Here is a 17,931-nt window from a genome sequence, read left to right as displayed (position 1 = left end):
TTAATTTGGCCACGGATAATATTGCTTGCTCATAAAACTGGCTGCATTTTAATGTCATCGTGGTTGTGTCTTGTACACAACACTTATTTTTTTCAGTGCTGAATAAATGGATTTGCGATGGGGTGGTTTGGTGCGAGAACCGCGCTCTCTTGTTCTTTAAATTATATGTGGCGTCAGGTGCTTGTACAGATAAATTCACCACGGCGCGCAGTGGCGGATCTTCAAACAAAAGTCGGACAAAATCTCAAATGTTACCTAATTTAGCTGAAAATCACAATTTAATCTAATTTTGAGGTGCTGAACTCATTTTTTATGTCAAAAGTCGTAAAATATTAAATACATTTTTCCATACAGTGTCATTGAACCTTTCTTATAACTATAATCCCGTTTTCATGATAGATTTTCCGTTACTGTTCCCCAATGTCAGCAATATCATAAAAAATGAAGAACATTACTTTAAATCCATTGAATAACGTGTTGGTTTACTGTAGATTGTCTAACTATTTTATACAAAACGCCATGCGCCTCCATATCAGCAACAAAGCTTCAAAATCTCCTTAAACCTTTTTGCGCACCTAGCCGCAGAACGAAACTATAATATTCGAAAAGTAGAGGTTATTTCCCATAGAATGTATACTATATGACCGTTCCGAAATGATTCCGAAATTTGTACAGAATAGATTAGTGAAAAAAGTATTTTTGATCTGACCACCTCAAACATATTTAAACGAAAAAGTCATAGTTTCAAGCAAATTTACCGAATGTATTTTATTCGCTAACTAAGTTCTTTCATTTCTCTACACAATGAAACTAGTTGTCCTAAAATCGGACCAAAATCAAAAGAGCAACATGTATTTGAAGTGAACAGAGCAATGGTGGCTTCGGAAATAAAAATCATTAAAAAGTCCGGACTTTGCCACGTTTAAACTCATGTCTTGTCCTATGATCATAATATTTTGAATATGCATAATTCAATATATGAGAAATTTGGGAAAAATATAAAATATCAATATTTCAAAAATAAATTTTTGAGGTTTTGGCCAGACTCCAGCCACTGTGCGGCGCGCTTTCCACTGTGCACCGTGGTGAAGTTATCTGTGTGTTTGTTTCCTCCGGCAAGCCGTAATGCGTACTGGTTGTTTCGTTATGTTAAGGAGATGGTGTTGGCTTATTGGATACTGATAATATGATTTTCTGTTCATGATTTGATACGAGTCGGAAAGTTTTTTTACGAGATTATAGAGCATTTTTGCACTACCAGAGGAAATTTAAAATACTTGGTCCACGGAAAAACAAATATTTAAAAAAAATCCGCTGAGATCATGCGAAAACGCAGCTTTTAGTATTTAATTTTATTTCCACTAATCTAACAGTTTCTGAGTTATCAAGGTTTGAAAAATGTTCAATTTTATTAAATTTATGAAATTTAATAAAATATTTTATAAAGTTCCAGAACTCATATCGTGAAAACATATCAAATTCAGCCAAAGCTTAAATTTCGTGTCAATAACACGGTACACTCGCAATTAAAATCACAGAGCTCTGATTCCGACCCGACTACCGATAACGAAACAAAACGTCCATTCACAATCTTTTATCAGAACACAAGAGGTCTCCGGTCAAAGACCCGGCAACTCTTCGAAGCCCTTTCAACTACTGATTATGACGTTGTGGTGTTTACCGAAACATGGCTCAACGACAATATACTTAATACTGAGCTGCCCGATGAGTATGCAATATATCGTTGTGATCGAAATTCTTCCACAAGCCGGCACAGCCGTGGTGGTGGTGTTTTGATAGGCATAAAGAAAAACAATCGAAGCAATATTGTAGCTATCGATGGGGCTGAGTCTCTAGAGCAGATTGCCGTTCGAGTCACATGTGGGACCGTATCTATCGTTATTTGTGTGATTTACCTACCACCAAATTCCGAGCTCGCTTTATATGAGCAGCATCCTCTGAGGACGAGCTGTTGTTAGGCGAAACTATGATCGCTTCTGGTTTACAACAAGTAAACTACCTGACGAATGACAATGGAAGATTACTTGATTTAGCCTTTGTAAGTAGTGCCAGTGATTTTGAAATCATAGAACCACCCGTACCGCTAATGAAATTGGATCGTCATCATCATCCGTTTGTTTTGACCATTGAGACTCTTTACGGTTCACCAGTGATTGACGATGTAGATGTGTGGTATGATTTCAATCAATGCGATTATGACGAGCTAAATGCGAGAATCTCAAACATCAATTGGATTGAAATATTATCACTGGGTACTCTCGACGAGGCTGTGGACAGGTTTTATCGTGAATTGGACTTAATTTTTCAACAACACGTGCCTCTGAGAAGACGAAAGCGCCGTTGCACAAATAAACGTCCCTGGTGGAACGATGAGCTGCGCAATCTGCTAAATCGGTTAAGGAAGGCTCGTAAACGATTTTTCCGGAAAAGAGGTGAAGATGATAAATCGTTTGTGCGAGATTTGGAGCGACAATTTCAATCATTGAATGCATCTTGCTTTCGATCATACGTTTCACGACTTGAGAGTAACATGAAGGACGAGCCGAAGCAATTTTGGGCTTATTTGCGGAACAAAACATCCACCCGTGGTTTTCCTGAAAACGTGAACGACCGTGACAGGACCTAAACGACACCTGCGGAGTCAGCAAATCTATTCTCGTCTTTCTTTCAAAGTGTGCTAAGTAATAACCTACCACCTTTGTCTGAATCGTACCTGAGTAGTCTGCCGACGTTCTCCTTGAATTTGCCTGTAACATCTTTCACCGAACGCGAAGTGTACACCAATCTACGTGGTGTTGACGGTTCAAAGGGACCAGGATCGGACGGAATACAACCATGTTTCGTCAAGGAATGCTCTTCATCGTTAGCTATACCGATATGCATGCTTTTCAATCGCTCTCTCGGTGAAAGTATTTTTCCCGCCAAGTGGAAGGAGGCTTTAATAACACCAATTCATAAAGCCGGTAACGTCCATGACGTCATAAATTACAGGGGAATTTCAATCCTGAGCTGCCTCCCAAAAGTTTTTGAAAGTATGCTGTTAGATATTCTCTACCTTGCAGTAAAACACATCATCACTGCAGATCAGCATGGGTTTGTTAGAAAGCGCTCAACAACGACGAACTTAATGAGCTATGTGTCAACGCTGATTGATAAATTAGAGAAACGACAACAAACTGATGCAGTGTATGTAGATTTCTCCAAAGCCTTCGATCGCCTTCATCATCAGCTAGCTGTTGAAAGTTGAGGCGAATCGGATTTCCGGACTGGCTGACCAATTGGATCTTCTCGTACCTTACAAACCGCAGTGCATCTGTGCGACTTGGAACTGTACTTTCAGACCCATTCGACATCACATCGGGTGTACCTCAAGGGAGTCACGTTGGACCTCTTCTCTTCGTGCTCTTTGTGAATGACATTTGCAGCGAATTGACATCGTGTAAGGTGATGTACGCAGATGATCTGAAAATTTATCGCATCATAACAACTCTGGTAGATTGTTGTGCACTTCAGATGGACATAGATAGGATCATGAGTTGGTGTGATAGAAACGGAATGACTATAAACATTCAGAAATGCAACATAATCACATTCACACGAATACTCTCGCCAATTACGCTTGAGTATGCAGTGAGCGCTGCCCCAGTAAAACGAGTTTCATCAATAAAGGACCTTGGTTATACTTGACCGTAAGCTACGTTTCATCGAACACTTCAATGCAGTTACTGCTAAAGCCTTTGCAGTACTAGGACTCATCAAACGAAACACCCAAGATTTCAACGACGTCTACTGCTTGAAGGCACTGTACATCAGTCTGGTACGCAGCATTCTAGAGTATGGAGTTATCGTTTTGGCCCCGTATCACACCGTACACATTAATCGCATAGAACGGGTGCAAAAGAGCTTCGTCCGGTATGCCCTTCGATGGCTTCCCTGGCGAAATCGATTTGAACTACCACCGTATGAGCATCGTTGTGCTCTTATCAACCTGCCTACGCTACGAAACAGGAGAGTTTTTGTGCAGCGACTTTTTGTGTTCGATCTTCTCGCTGACAACATTAACTGCCCTCTGCTTCTCGCTAAGCTGGACTTCAACGTTCCTGGTAGGTCTCTGCGGAGAATGGACTTCTTTCGGCGCTCTACTCATCGCACGCAGTACGGCCAGAATAACCCGGTAGATGTTTGCTGTCAGCTCTTCAATAGCGTTTTTCATCATTTTGACTTTAACTTAAGTAGAGAAATGTTCAAATTGAAAATAGGTTTAAGTTAGTATAGTATTTCAGTCTGTACGAAAATTTATTAATTCGAAGACAATATATTAATATAATATAAAGCTGACGTGGAATGACTCGCATTATACAAATTCAAGACTTCCAAGTGTTAGAAGCAAAAAAAAGTTTTTTCAATCCGCCCTGAAAACAATTTTTTTTGATAACATAAGTATATAAGGAAGATTATTTGAAAATTTCTGAATGGAACTTGAAGTATTTTACGAGATATTTCAATTATAACAGGCCTATCACTGGGCGTTTAGTGTAAAATTACCTTTTGTTTAAAGTTTGCAATTGCAATATCTCGCAAAGTTTTTTGATATCCACTCCCAAATTTTTATACAATCTTTTTAACATGATTCTTAATATTTTAAGAGAAAAAATATGTACAAAAAATTTGGCCCCACTTTAAAAAAAATTAATTTGTTTCAAATAATTGCAAATTTCATAAATTATATAACAAAAAATATTTTTTTGTGAAATTTTTTTTTGGTAAGCTCATTTAAAAATGCAACTTTTTTTATTTAGTATTTTTTCCATATATCGAATCGTTTCCGAGTTATCAGTGATTGAAAATGTTCAATTTATTAAACTTCAAAAGTTCAAAAACTAATAACTTGAAAAAATAACATATTCAGCAAAAACAAAAAATACGTGTCAAGTATTTCTAGCTAAAGAATGCAAGAAAATTTTTTGGAAAGAATCAAAATTTTGTTTGTAAATCGGACGTGGAATGACCCACATGCACAATTTCTGGCAGGCAGGTGGTCAATGTTGTGACTTATTTGGCAGTCAGTATCTTCAACCAAGGATTTTCATCGATCTTACAAGCTATGGAGGTGATGGGAATTACCTTGGGGACTGAAGCTGAAAGATGTGCTACTCGAATCGACAGTGAACGTATAACTCATTCTGAACGCAAAGTGGGTGTTGCGGCAAAATAGGCCCGAATTCAACAGAGAGAGCAAAATGGGCAAAGCCAAAAACATTTTCGTGATGAGGAAGGTGATCTCTGTGGACCCGGTATAGTAGATTATCTAGTAAGTTACTACTATCGAGTTATACACCGTACATTAGCTTTAAACGCGTTTTTCCGAAAGTAGTGTTTTTTATGCGGTCAAGTAAGACTTTTCATAGAAGTACTGGTCCGATTTCAATAATTTTTTCTCCAATTGTTCAGAAAATATGCCACTATATTTGGTCGAGAGGGATTTGCAAAATGTCAACTTGTTCCATTTTTATGGCTCTTAATAGGCCAAAAAATAACGTAAATATTGGAATCTTCACAAATCGTTACATAACTTTTATAAATTATAAAATAAAAGAAATCCCTCTGGTGTAAACATAGCCAACGCGACTATGATTATAAAAAATATGAGTTTTCCGATTTCAGATAACCCAATTTGCCCATGCAGTTTCACAATCGATGCCATCAATGAAGTTCCAAGGTTGCGAGAGATTTTTCTTTTCGTCTTCAAAAGTAATATTGAAAAGTCAAAACATATCTTCAAAATAAAAAAAAGTTTCTGAATCCTTTGAGTAGATGCTTCACAATTTATTCCCAAAAAAAGTGCTCAATCTTAGACCTCGCGAGTAGAAGACACTATATTCGTCACGAAAGAGGCTTGTTGTGTACGCAATTTGCTGTTATAATGAAAATGTTGACAAAAGGCCGTATTTGAAAAAATTGTAAAACGTATTTATTTTTTCCATCTCTGGCCTCTTTGCTAGGGGGAATTGGTAGTCGAAAATCGCCGAAAAAAGCTACGTCATTTGAGTATTACCCCTTTACAAAAATGTTTCGGTATCATCTCGTATCCGAATAAGATTTTTTATAGATTTTGTATCAATGAACGGCAAACCAAATATATTAAATTTTAAATTTAAATTTTGGGATTCTTTTGGTATATCAAGAGTCATTAAACTCATTTGACCAATTGAGCTCTCAAACAGAGATAGATTTACCGCCTCTAGTGGTTCTTTGACCAGCAGAGTTTTACTGAGCAGGGGATAGACTACAAGATACACATGGGTATGCGTTGAAATCAATTAAAATTTCGAATTAAAGTGATCACTCGACTGAATTTTGGAGCGCTTCCATTGCTTTTTATTATATACGCTTAGAAACAAATAAATATGCACTGTTTTATTTCTCATGTAGCTCGTAGCACTAGGAGGAAAAATATCTTATTTTCTTCATATTCACCGTAGAGTGTCATGTTTTTGTAAAGCACTCCACCTTTCTGTGCCGTTCACATTTAGGTGTATGTTAGCACCAACCACTCTTGCTGTGAAAGATAATCACCTGAGCGAGCTTTGCTCTGCTTCTCAGTAAACAAACACGGGGTGTGAAATCACTTCAGTTTCTTTCGAGAATCTTTGTGAGGAACATTAATCCATTGAAGCGAAGGTTCAATGGGGTAAAGTAAACCCAAATGGCACTTTTAAAATAATAGTTGTCAACGCCAAGAGGGGCCCTCCTTAACAATTAGGGCCTGCAACCCGATGATAATGAGGACTGGGTGCTGGACGATTCCTGGTAAAGAAAAGGGCAACGCAAAATTGCAAAATAATCCAATGGGATTACTTAATCCGGGCGAATTCGGATTTACCTGAACGAAGACACGGAATTCGCCTCCAAAAACCGATGTGGCAGCCCTAAGCAGAGTTTTTTCTTTCTTTCAATAATTACTTTCGATACTAATCCAGCGCTTTCGAAGATTGGAAATTCAATAAATCAAAAAAATTGATTTCAAATCGGCGAAATTTGAAGACAACCTCATGACTTCTAATCAAACTATTTAATTGTTTAACCCTTACAAGTCTGTTCATATTTTTGTTTCGATTATAGATATTTTAACCTTAAGGTCATTCGCTTCTTCATTCAGGTTAGGAATTTTTCTATAATAAATCTCTATTCCTGTGTGCGGGGTTGGGATACGAACCCAGGTGAGCTGCGTACATGACATTCAATGTACAAATTCCGCTATGCCCGCTCGAATCTGATCTTGTTTCGATGCGAAAATTAGGTTGGTATAAACATAGTTGATATCAAATATGCAGTAGTTTAGAACTTTCGCTATTCTAGTTACCTCATAAACAAGATATTGAATTTTTACTTGTCTTCTCAAATAAATTTTTGTTGAAAAATTATTTGTCAAAATTTTAGTTTCTGTTAAAAATCCGGGCCCCCTTCAAAACTCCGGGCCCGAAGGGAAACACCCAGCCTCCCCCCCCCTCTCGGCGGCCCTGCAATTGTGAATCTACATACTAGACTATTGGTACTTCAAATAACTTTTTTCTAATGATGATATCAACACTGGTTGATAGTTTCCTTGAATCTACGTTTCATGATTTTCTTAGGACCATTTGGCACAAATAGCAACCCTAAGACGAAATACTCATATAATACAATTTCTGTGTCCATAGAAGTGTAATCAAGCCACAAATTTTTGACAAATCGATGCATGCCGATTTCAACCAAACTTAGCAAGTATTAAGCTTTTTGCCAAAACTGAACCGGTTAGGCTTATACCCTAGTATCAATTGAGGTTTTATCGTACTTTTATAGCCACTCATAAAATTCAGATTGCACTTGTAGCGCGCTATAAAACTTCAATTGTTGCTTGGAAAAATAACCTGTTGTACCACGAAAGACTATTCTTTGGCGGCGAAAGGTTACAGGATCGGCTGCGGCGCTTTCTCGAATTTTTAAAATTTTTACGTAAAAGATATCAACAATCCCGTGTAAAGTTGCGCAAGGAATTAAGCTATTTTTTGGTATAACTAAAATTTTAAAATTTTGATAGTTAATCGCGGCTAGCATTTTCTAGTTCGAACCAAAATATCTCTGATATTTTATTCAAAAGCACCCCAGATTATTGCAAAGGATTGTAGCTTGCTTTGTGTAGAATTTTTCGTTCGCTTACATTACATAGCTACGATGCTTCGTTTTTGAGTTATTCATATTTTAAAAAAGTTGATAAAATATCCATATTTGCAGCCGCATTTTTACCAAATGCCGTATGTCCATTCTAACTTCAGTGAAAATGAATACAAAGCGCACGCGCATGCATGATGTCGGTTTTGTGCCAGACCGGACTAAGCGATATTACATGGATACAGAGAAAAATGTGTACAAAGATTGAATCTTTTCATTCTTTACGGTATTATTCGCAATGGATTCATTTCATAATTCATGCTAATGATAATATTTTTCAAATCTGGCGCAAATCAAAGGTAACTGAAGAAGAAATTCTTGATTCAATCCTATCATCATCTCATCTTTTGAGATTTTGCTACTTAGTTCGGTCTGACTTTACACCGATCATATAGAACAATGGTGAACGAAGTAAGAAATCACAAATGTCGGTTAGCCTCATGCTACCGCATGGTTGTTTATGCAGAGCCACATGTTTCCCCATTGGTGATTTCTACAGTCTGACTGTTGATTTGAAAATTTCAATTAGAAATTTCTTTCGCTAACTTTTATATATAAAGTTACAGTTATGATATGTCAATAACATAACCAGTCATATGCTTTCTAAAATGTGATTTTGTGTAAATGTTTGGAAGAAAAATTCTTCATTCTATGTTTTTCTCCCAAATATTTACGCAAAATCACTTTTTCGAAAGCATATTACAGCATTGTATGCATCATTCAAACGATGTTCGGTGTAGTGAAAGCTTTTGCTAAATCGAGAAAGATTTTGAAAATGGCTTTTGGTCCATGCATAACTATGCATGCTTTGTAGTTTTTAAATATCAGTGTTTGTTTTTGCAGATGTATGCTTCCCTACAGATTATTTAACTTTTTGGGTGATGAATTCGCTATAGTTTCTATTGCTGGATTGAACGTTTGGAATAGGAATTCGTTCAGTTTACTCTTCGTATAGAATAGTGAGGGGGTAGTACATTTGTCCCGTCTACGACAAAGGTGATAAGCTGGATTGCTGCAAGTACCGGTCAATCACATTGCTAAATGCCGCCTACACTGTGTTCACTGCCGCCTATCACTGAGAGAAAAGGAGTTCGTTGGGAAATACAAAGCAGATTTTACTAGGACAGGAATCTCTACAAATGAAATATTCTCGATTCGACTAAAATGTTGCGAATACAACGTGTCAACTGTTTATAGATTTCAAAGCCGGATATGATACAATCGATCGACATCACCTATGGGATATAATTCACGAATATGGGTTCCCGGTTAAACCGACATATTTGATCAAATCGACATTGGATCGAGTGATGTGATGGGGTCTCTTATCTACTGTTCAATATCGTTTTGAAATAAAGGCGGTAATAAATGGTAATAAATGCGTCAAAAACAAAATACATGAGAGCAAGATGTTCGAAGGAAGAAACATTACACCTTGTGCTCATATGCTCGGTTCGAAACCAAGAGGTGTGGAATAGGGTCATGTCAGTCATCATTTTAACAATCTAACACCCAGACATTGAAAATAGAGGAACATTATTTCCATCTCGTTACATCTTAGCAGTTGCTCAAAAAATTTGGAAAATATTACAAGCATCTATTTTTTTAGGCTATCTAGACTACTGTACTACTACTACTACTGCACCACCGACCAAAGTTGAATTTTCTACGACTAAAAGAGTCGGTGCAAGTACTACAATTATGTGGAAGAATTTAAATCTATCGTGAATAACCATGAATGATATAACCTTAAATTATTTGTATGTGGGCAAAAAATATCTAGAAGATCGTTAATAGTTTCTCATGGAAGGAACAAAAATATCTTCAAAATACAATACAGAAAACTTATCTTCACTGGATTTATTATGAAATTAGTATGTTGAGTGAGACATTTCTAGACTATTGCTGATAGTTTTAACTCAATAAGCTATTATATCTTTATGTACAGTTCAAAAATTTTTCTTATTTTCAATTCAAATTTGTGATTTGGCCGAGTCTCATATACCAATCGACTCAGCTTAACGAATTAGGACAATGTCTGAATGTGTGTGTGTTTTTTGTTTTTTTTTTGAGGACAGCAAAAAACTTCCAAAAAAGCCCTGAGGCTGCAGGAAAAAATATATTAAACTCTTACGTCTCGGGGAGCTGGTTTGTGTTGCCACCCGACTCGCCAAAAACCACTGCTGCCACCTTTGCCCAAAACCTGAGTCCTCCCCAGCACTACTTTACGGCATTACTTCGGGAGGGGGTTTATATGTGCATAACACCCACTCTAATTCCGCTATTTAGCAGTTAGTTCCTTCAGGAGGGTTACAGCACTACTCCTCGACGGTGGTGTGTTCTTCACCATCCACACAGGCTGGAAATTTCTGCATAACAGTCGGAAAGCAAGCTGTGGGTCGCAACTTAGTGCTCTTCCCCTACGAAGACAATCTGGGCGGCAAACTTCAGAATGTCTAATTTACCTAGCCCTTCGGCTCCCTTGTGCCATTTTGCACCGAAACTTTCTTCTCGTACCATTCAGCACCACTTACTTGTTCAGCTCCCGACTTGTTCGCAAACTACTCGGTCCAGTCCCCGACGTTGGATCTGGCCTACTCCGAAGGAGAATTCCTAGGTGAGAGAGGTTCTTCCAATACCGAGCGGTAGATTTCTCCCGATACCGATGTTCGTTTCCGTGAGCCAATTAGCTTCCTGCTTTGTTCCGATCTACTCGACCTAGCCTACTCTACGGGCCAGTCAGTAGGTGATAAAGTCCATTCAGTGGAGTGGAGCGTAGCTTCCGGTTCAATAGCGCCTCAATGACCCACTGATAGCTATTCGACGCGGTCTACTCGGTCTGATCCCCAGCTGTGCATCTACCCTACTCACGAGCTATCCGGTAAGATGATGAGGTCGATTCGGCGATTCCGATTAAGCCTGATGTCCGGTTCACTGGCGCCCAGATGACTCGAACCCGGTTCTTCGTCGCATACTACTCAACTAGTCCCCAGCGGTGGACCTAATCTACACCGACGGAGAGTTCCCTGGCGGCGGAATATCTATCGAGTCCCAATTTGTGGTTTCACAGCGACTTTCTAGTCAAGGGCGCTACTTTGTTGGTCCATTCGTCACTTCCTCTGCATCTCGGAGAGTATACTCGTAACCACTCTGTTGACAGCGTCCCAGGTATGCTCGTCGTGGCTCTTCTCTTCGACGATACTGTCAACTATCACACCCTATGAAAACTTCTTCGACCTAGACCATGTGTTCCGGTGTCTCTGCACGTTCACGCACTCCGGATAAAGGAGTGACGAAGCATATCCAAACCAATACAAGTAATTCCGTAAGCTTCCGTGCCCGTACAAAATCTGCATCAAACGTAAGTTCACCTCTCCATGTTTCCTATGCACTTGAGCTGTTACATTTGTTATGAGTCCTCAGCCATAGTGATAACGCATACTGCTTTTGACAATATTGTTCTGTAACCACTCCCGACTCGTACGGCCATCGACTGGAATGTCCTGTTCAGCTTTTCACGGTTCCGCTTGGTTTTCAGCGCAGCACTCCAGGCAGGAGCCTCATATCGAAGTATCGATGACGAAACAGTAGATAGCATACGTCTCGTGCTGCTTCTCGGGTAGCCGACTTTTGGCATGATTCTCGTTGTCTTCGCCGACTGTTCACAGGCGTAGTCGACGTGGTTGTTGAAACTCAACCGGTCGTCGGTTATCAATCAAAATTGCTACAGTGCACGCTTCGACGCAATCACGTGCCCTCCAGTGTCGATCCGAATCCGCTGAATCGCTTTGACGTTGCTGACCAACAACTTGTGGTGAGTTATTTGCAGCTTGACTCCGTTCATCTAGCTCTCGATCGCGTCTATTGTCTCCGTCACCGAAAACTCCACTTCTTCAAGTGTCTCGCCCATAACCGTTAGTTACATGTCGTCCGTGAAATCCATACAGAAAAAAATATTTTGTAATTTTAAGTTTATTTTCTTGCTCATATTTGGAGCATGAATATAAATGTAAAATTAATTTCCACCACAAATCCACACGACTTGTCGTGCTTTCTTCAACGAATTTGTAAAATGAATGACATGTGTAAAAAAAGTGTAAAATTGCATGCTTTTTGATGCTCCAATTGAGTGGATTGATTTTAATTTTCAATCAAAGTTTTGATTCAATCTTTGTATGTTTACATTCGTTGGCGGTGGTCAGCTATTTTCGTCCGCGTCCCTTATCACCTATTTTATAAGGTGATTCATCAACAGTGCTATCTTTGAGAATGATCCTTGGTTAAACAACTAATTTTTCCGATCCTATTTAATTGGAAATAATTAGTTTAGTTTTCGTTTCGTTTTATTCTGAATTGCACATATGTTGTCGTATGTAATTTTAAATATTCTTTGATTTGATGGCATTGTAAGGAAACACGTATCCGCCGGTTGATGCTAATCGAGCTGACATTTCTTTGGACTGATCAAACTAATTTCTTTGTTTGTTTAGTTTGTTTAGTGTTTTTTGACCAACTAGGAAACTAATCCACTGAGCATTTAATGTGCGTGGGGAATACGCATGATCTTGTCTGAGTGAAGTGATGACCATTGAATCATGTATGAGGGTTGAGTATTGACAGTTCGCGAGAAGAAACAGAAGCCAGCTACTAGTTCTAGTAATAAGTGTAAAAATTAGCGTCGTGGGTAGTATATTCGACATATAAAGCACATACGTTTCAGGTATTTCGGTAGTGCTTATTTTATGCCGTTTAAAATACGCTTTAGTTAGCTTAAAACCGCGCGTGAATACCAAAAGAATCGGCCCCTTATTCAATTGTTCGCGGAGAAAAAAACCAATGCATAATTGTCGTTTTATTTGCTTTAGAATACCAACGATTATACACGATAAATAATACCGATATTACGAAATCTTCAATTACATAGGTATTGCGATTTCTATTTCAACAAATGTCTCGAAACGCTAAAGGTAATCGCTTTTCATGATATTGTATTGTTTTTGAAATGTCGTGTTTCGCCGGAATAAAGAAACAAGGAATAATAAAATCGGTCCCATACCGTTTGATACAATTAAACATAAGCAGCACTCCCGACTGTCGGCAATGCGCAGCTGAAGTTGCTTTTTTCACAAACCGAGAATTTCAAAATTAATTCATCAAACATAAATCTATCATAAATTCTCGGCAGCCGGCTGCCCAGAGCAAAGAACACATGATTACCTCTAAGAGTTGCATAGATCGTATCACTTATCAAGATGAATTCAGATTTATGTATTTATTTACCCTATCCTACTAACAAAAACTCCTTCCCGTGACAAACGTGGAGATGCAAAGGTATACACGGTCTCCATCCCAAGTAACAATTCTGGTTTTATAGAACACTACAAGTGCATTCTAAATTTTAAGAGGAGCTCCAAGAGTGCCATGAAACCTCAATTTTTTCCTTCCCCGATGACTGTAAGGACGTGGCCGGCGCCGTTATTGGCATTTCAAAGTATAGAACGTTCGAAACCGGCACATTGAGAATGGATAACTACTCCCAGGCCCCATTCGTTGATTCTCTGTGCAATTTCTCTGTGCAATTTCGCTTGTTCTAGTCAATCACGGAGTAGCAACTACAAATTGTACGGTCATCATGCTCATGCTCAATCTTTGTATGTTTACATTCGTATTGATTTACATGTCGTTTAAATTTAATTATTTTTTGTGTGCACGATTTTCACTTTCTTGGGCAGCTGCAGAGTTATGACCCCATCGTACATCCCGTTCCAAAGAGTTCGACCAAGAATGGAGCCTTGAGCAACGCACGCTGTGACTGGCATTGACTTCTGCCCTTCGCTCGTCTCGCACAGTAGCACTCTGCTCTAGAAGTAGCTCTTCAGGATCTGACATAGATAGTTGGGAATCCTCATTTTGTGCAGCGCTGCAGCAATGGCTATCCAGTTGGCGCTGTTAAATGCATTTTTAACACCTATCGTGACCACAGCCCAGTATTGATATCCTCTTCACTTCTGTTTAGATGCCTTCTCAGCACTGTTAAACATTGATCAAATTGCATCCACTGTTGACGCTTCTTGCGCTATCCGAGCTGCCTCTTAGTTAGTTTTCGCTCCCCTTCCGTGCATGTCATCAATCTGTTAAGGATGATTCTTTCCAGGAATTTTCCGAGTGTATCCAGCAGACATAAGAGATATTTGGATCGTGCTTCGGGAAAAGACCCTCGATAATTATATTCAGCTTACTCGGGCACATTGTGGCTGGCGTCGTCGTACCCTTCATTTTCGCCATCACGACTCGGTACGCGTCGCCCCAGGGATTAGCGTCTACTTCTCGTCACAGCTCTTTGGGGCAATCTGATTTTTTAAGCCTGGTCCCCCATTTTAAAGCGGCCTTAGCTTCCCCAAAACGCTGCCTTGCGCTCTGCTCAATCTGACTCCGATAATGCTCTCTGATCTCGCATTCTGGCTTTGAGACAAGCAGCGCGTAGCATACTAAACGTCTCGTTCTACCAATAAGCTGGACCCCATCTATTACATGGTTCCAGTTTTTGCGGCATTGTGGCGTTACAAGCCGCCACAATCCTTCTTGTAAAATTTGCCGTACCCACGTTCTCGGTCGAGCCTTTCGACCGAAATGCCTCAACGAAGAGGTCTTTGTTTAAGGAATTCGTCTTCCGCTTTCGCTCACCATGCTACAGCAGATCACAAGATTTGGGTTATACTGGTCATGGCTCAAAAATTACCAGTTGCGCGTTATTTATAATAGGGCAAGGAATCATAGTATCGCATAGTATATAAAAATAATCTCTTTCTATTCTTGTTTGTGGAAACTGTCACGACCAACATCTATTTTGCTATTTCCCTATCTATTTTAAAATTGTGTCATAAGATCTTCTACTAATCTGAAATATTTGTTAATGTCCAACCTAATTTGATGTGTGAAATGCAATTGTGTAGGTTTAAGAAAACAAAACTATTTTTGTCGGCTATTTCACTGTAAATTGGTATTGTATTTTAGTAGAAACTCACAGAAACAAATTCAATATTAAAATCTACTGGGCAAAGAAAAATATTTGTATTTTGAGAAGACTATAACTAATTTATGTTCAAATTCTGCTTTTTGAAAATTTGTATTTCTGTATCTTATTATCATCTCATTTTAGGAAGACTTAAAAATTAACATTAAACATTTTGAATTTCCTTGAAAAAAAAATTTCTCGCGGTCTTTAGCGCATAATGATCTTCACTTTTTGCAGTATGATTTTGTTGAAGTTTATAGAATTGACAATTTTTCAATCCCAGATAACTCATGAACTATTGATGCATGGATTTTTTTACGAATAATTGAAGTTGCGTTTTCGTATGATCTAATTGGAAATATTTTTAAAATATTTTTATCATTTGGCTTATATATCCTGCAATAAACAAAATCACTTTGCAATCACTACGCTTTTAATTGGAAGTATAATTTGGCATAAAAAGTTAATAGAAGAAAATGATGCGTATTTTTTGTAGTTTAAGATAACATTGTGGGTTATTGTGGTTTTAATTCCTCACGAATGAAAATTTGAACTTTGAGCTGGATACCTGCATTTAATTTTTGCGCAATCTGCTGGTAAACATCACTGGTTGCTTTTTCCGGTATCTGGTCATTGAAATAGAATCCTTTGCCATGTTTCCATACTATATATTAATAGAGTAAGTGCATTTGGATTACGTGGAATTTCTGTATACTTCAACTATGTGGAATTCCGGGCAGTTTATGGAGTTCATCCCTTTCTCAAGAACGTTGACGTTACTATCTCTGTACCGCTGCACAGTGGTTTAAAACGCGAAAAACGTGAGCGTTTTGAATAACTTCGAAATGGTTCGTTAAAGCGATATACAACCTTCGGAAGAATTTGTGACAATGGAACGCCCCTTCTTTCTAAATAAAAAAATTGTTGATTGATCCTCCTATAAGTGAGATGCAAAATTTATTTCTCGTATAATTAAAGATAGCGAGTTGAAGTTTTCAGCCAAGTTGTAGTAAATTCATTTATAAGAAACTTTACCGAAGGTGGAAATGTCCTATCTTTAATGGTTTTTTAGGTATCGAGCATTATTTGAGAAAAGACCGGAAAAATCATTTTTTTCATCATAACTTTTTTTCAAGATTTTTTAGAAGGCCACAATGTTCTACAGAACTGTCACAATTAATGAAATAAATGGTAAAGTAATAAATTATGTTGAACCGTTTTTGAGATATTCACGTTTTTTGTTCGAAATACGGCCTACTTTGCTCTCAAATAACTCATGAACGGGCAAAAACGGGCAGACCACTCAGTATGGGTTTGAAAGTAATACATAAATGCTATAAGCATCTGAACAAATCCTTTGTATCCGGTTGTATTCAGGGCTCTGGTAGCTAGAGTCGAAAAAGATGTTTTTCTAGTCTAAAATCATGGTATGAAACATATTCGGTGAAGCTGAAGAGATAAAGTGGTAGTGTCTTCGCAAAAGTTTTAGAGAATACTCTTACAAGAAACATTGCCGAAGACATCGGCTTTCTATCTCTACTGGTTGTTTAGATAAGGTGCACCATTTATGGTAACCCTACAAAAATGGTTTCATTTTCATTTTGGAAACCCTAAAAAAATGGTTTCATCTTGCATGCTTTGATTACTTGTGTCGCATTATCGCTGTCTAGTGTTGTGTCAGATTTTGTGTGCAGAAAAACAGTTTTGTTGGCTTAATTTGAATTTGCAGTTTTAATCAAGTGTGACGTGAAACAATTGCGGTTCGTGTTGTGTTACGGCAGCGTACATTACTGAACTTTGCAAAAGTCATGTCATCGGTTACAGGTATGCATAAATGTAGATAATATGTGAATTTTTCAATATACTATCCCGTGAACTGTCAGTGACATGCATATAAATATACTCAAATGTGTTTTTCATTTTGCTTATAAGTATAAAATATATGATAATAACTTAACCATACCATGACACTGCTGCTATATTCAACATTACTAAAAATGCCTAGGTGGAATTGAATACCGCAAACAAATCAAAACGACAATTCGACTCAGATGCATTGTTCATGTTGGATTTAAGTGACTCTGACGAAGATTCTGATGCGGATGCAGGGCCGGCGGAAAGCGTGGGTAGTGTGGGTAGTAGTACCCACTCGAAAATAATCGAGTGGGTAATTACCCACTCGAAATTTTGAACCATTTCAAAAATATTTGATGAGCAACGCATGTATCTAGCACTACACACATTTGAAAACATCGATGTATCACAAATCCATTTGCATGAACAAACGTGTAAGCGTGTGCATTGCGAGAAGGGAAAAAATCCTTACTAATGGACCCCTCCCCTATGCTTACTACCCACTCGGGCGTAAAGTGTTTCGCCGCCCCTGTGCGGATGAGTGTAATAGCGATTGTGAATAGTAAACGAATTACTATAAGAATATTCCTTTTTCATTTATATATCAATGCAAATTCAACCGTCAATTCGTTCTTCGCAAACACGAACAATCAATCCTATATTGATGGTCCAAGTCTTGGTACTACATTTCATTGTGGAACTTGACCTTCTCTGTCGACACACTTTGAAGTCAATGTCAGGGTTTATGTGCCGCCTACTTATACTAAAAATCCTTTCTCATTGGGGCTTGACCATACGACTACTGGCTTATAAACCAGCGTATTACCCGT

General features: G+C 38.3%; 1 protein-coding gene across 1 annotated transcript in view; it reads right to left on the bottom strand.

Moving 5' to 3' along the window:
• Positions 1–17,931, bottom strand: part of LOC131678626 (regulating synaptic membrane exocytosis protein 2) — a 978,270-nt gene that overhangs the window by 700,564 nt on the left and 259,775 nt on the right. The gene's annotated exons all lie outside the window — the stretch shown is intronic.

Source organism: Topomyia yanbarensis, chromosome 2 (assembly GCF_030247195.1).
Source record: "Topomyia yanbarensis strain Yona2022 chromosome 2, ASM3024719v1, whole genome shotgun sequence".
Classification (NCBI taxonomy): Eukaryota; Metazoa; Arthropoda; class Insecta; order Diptera; family Culicidae; genus Topomyia; species Topomyia yanbarensis.
This window is presented reverse-complemented; position numbering and strand designations above follow the sequence as displayed.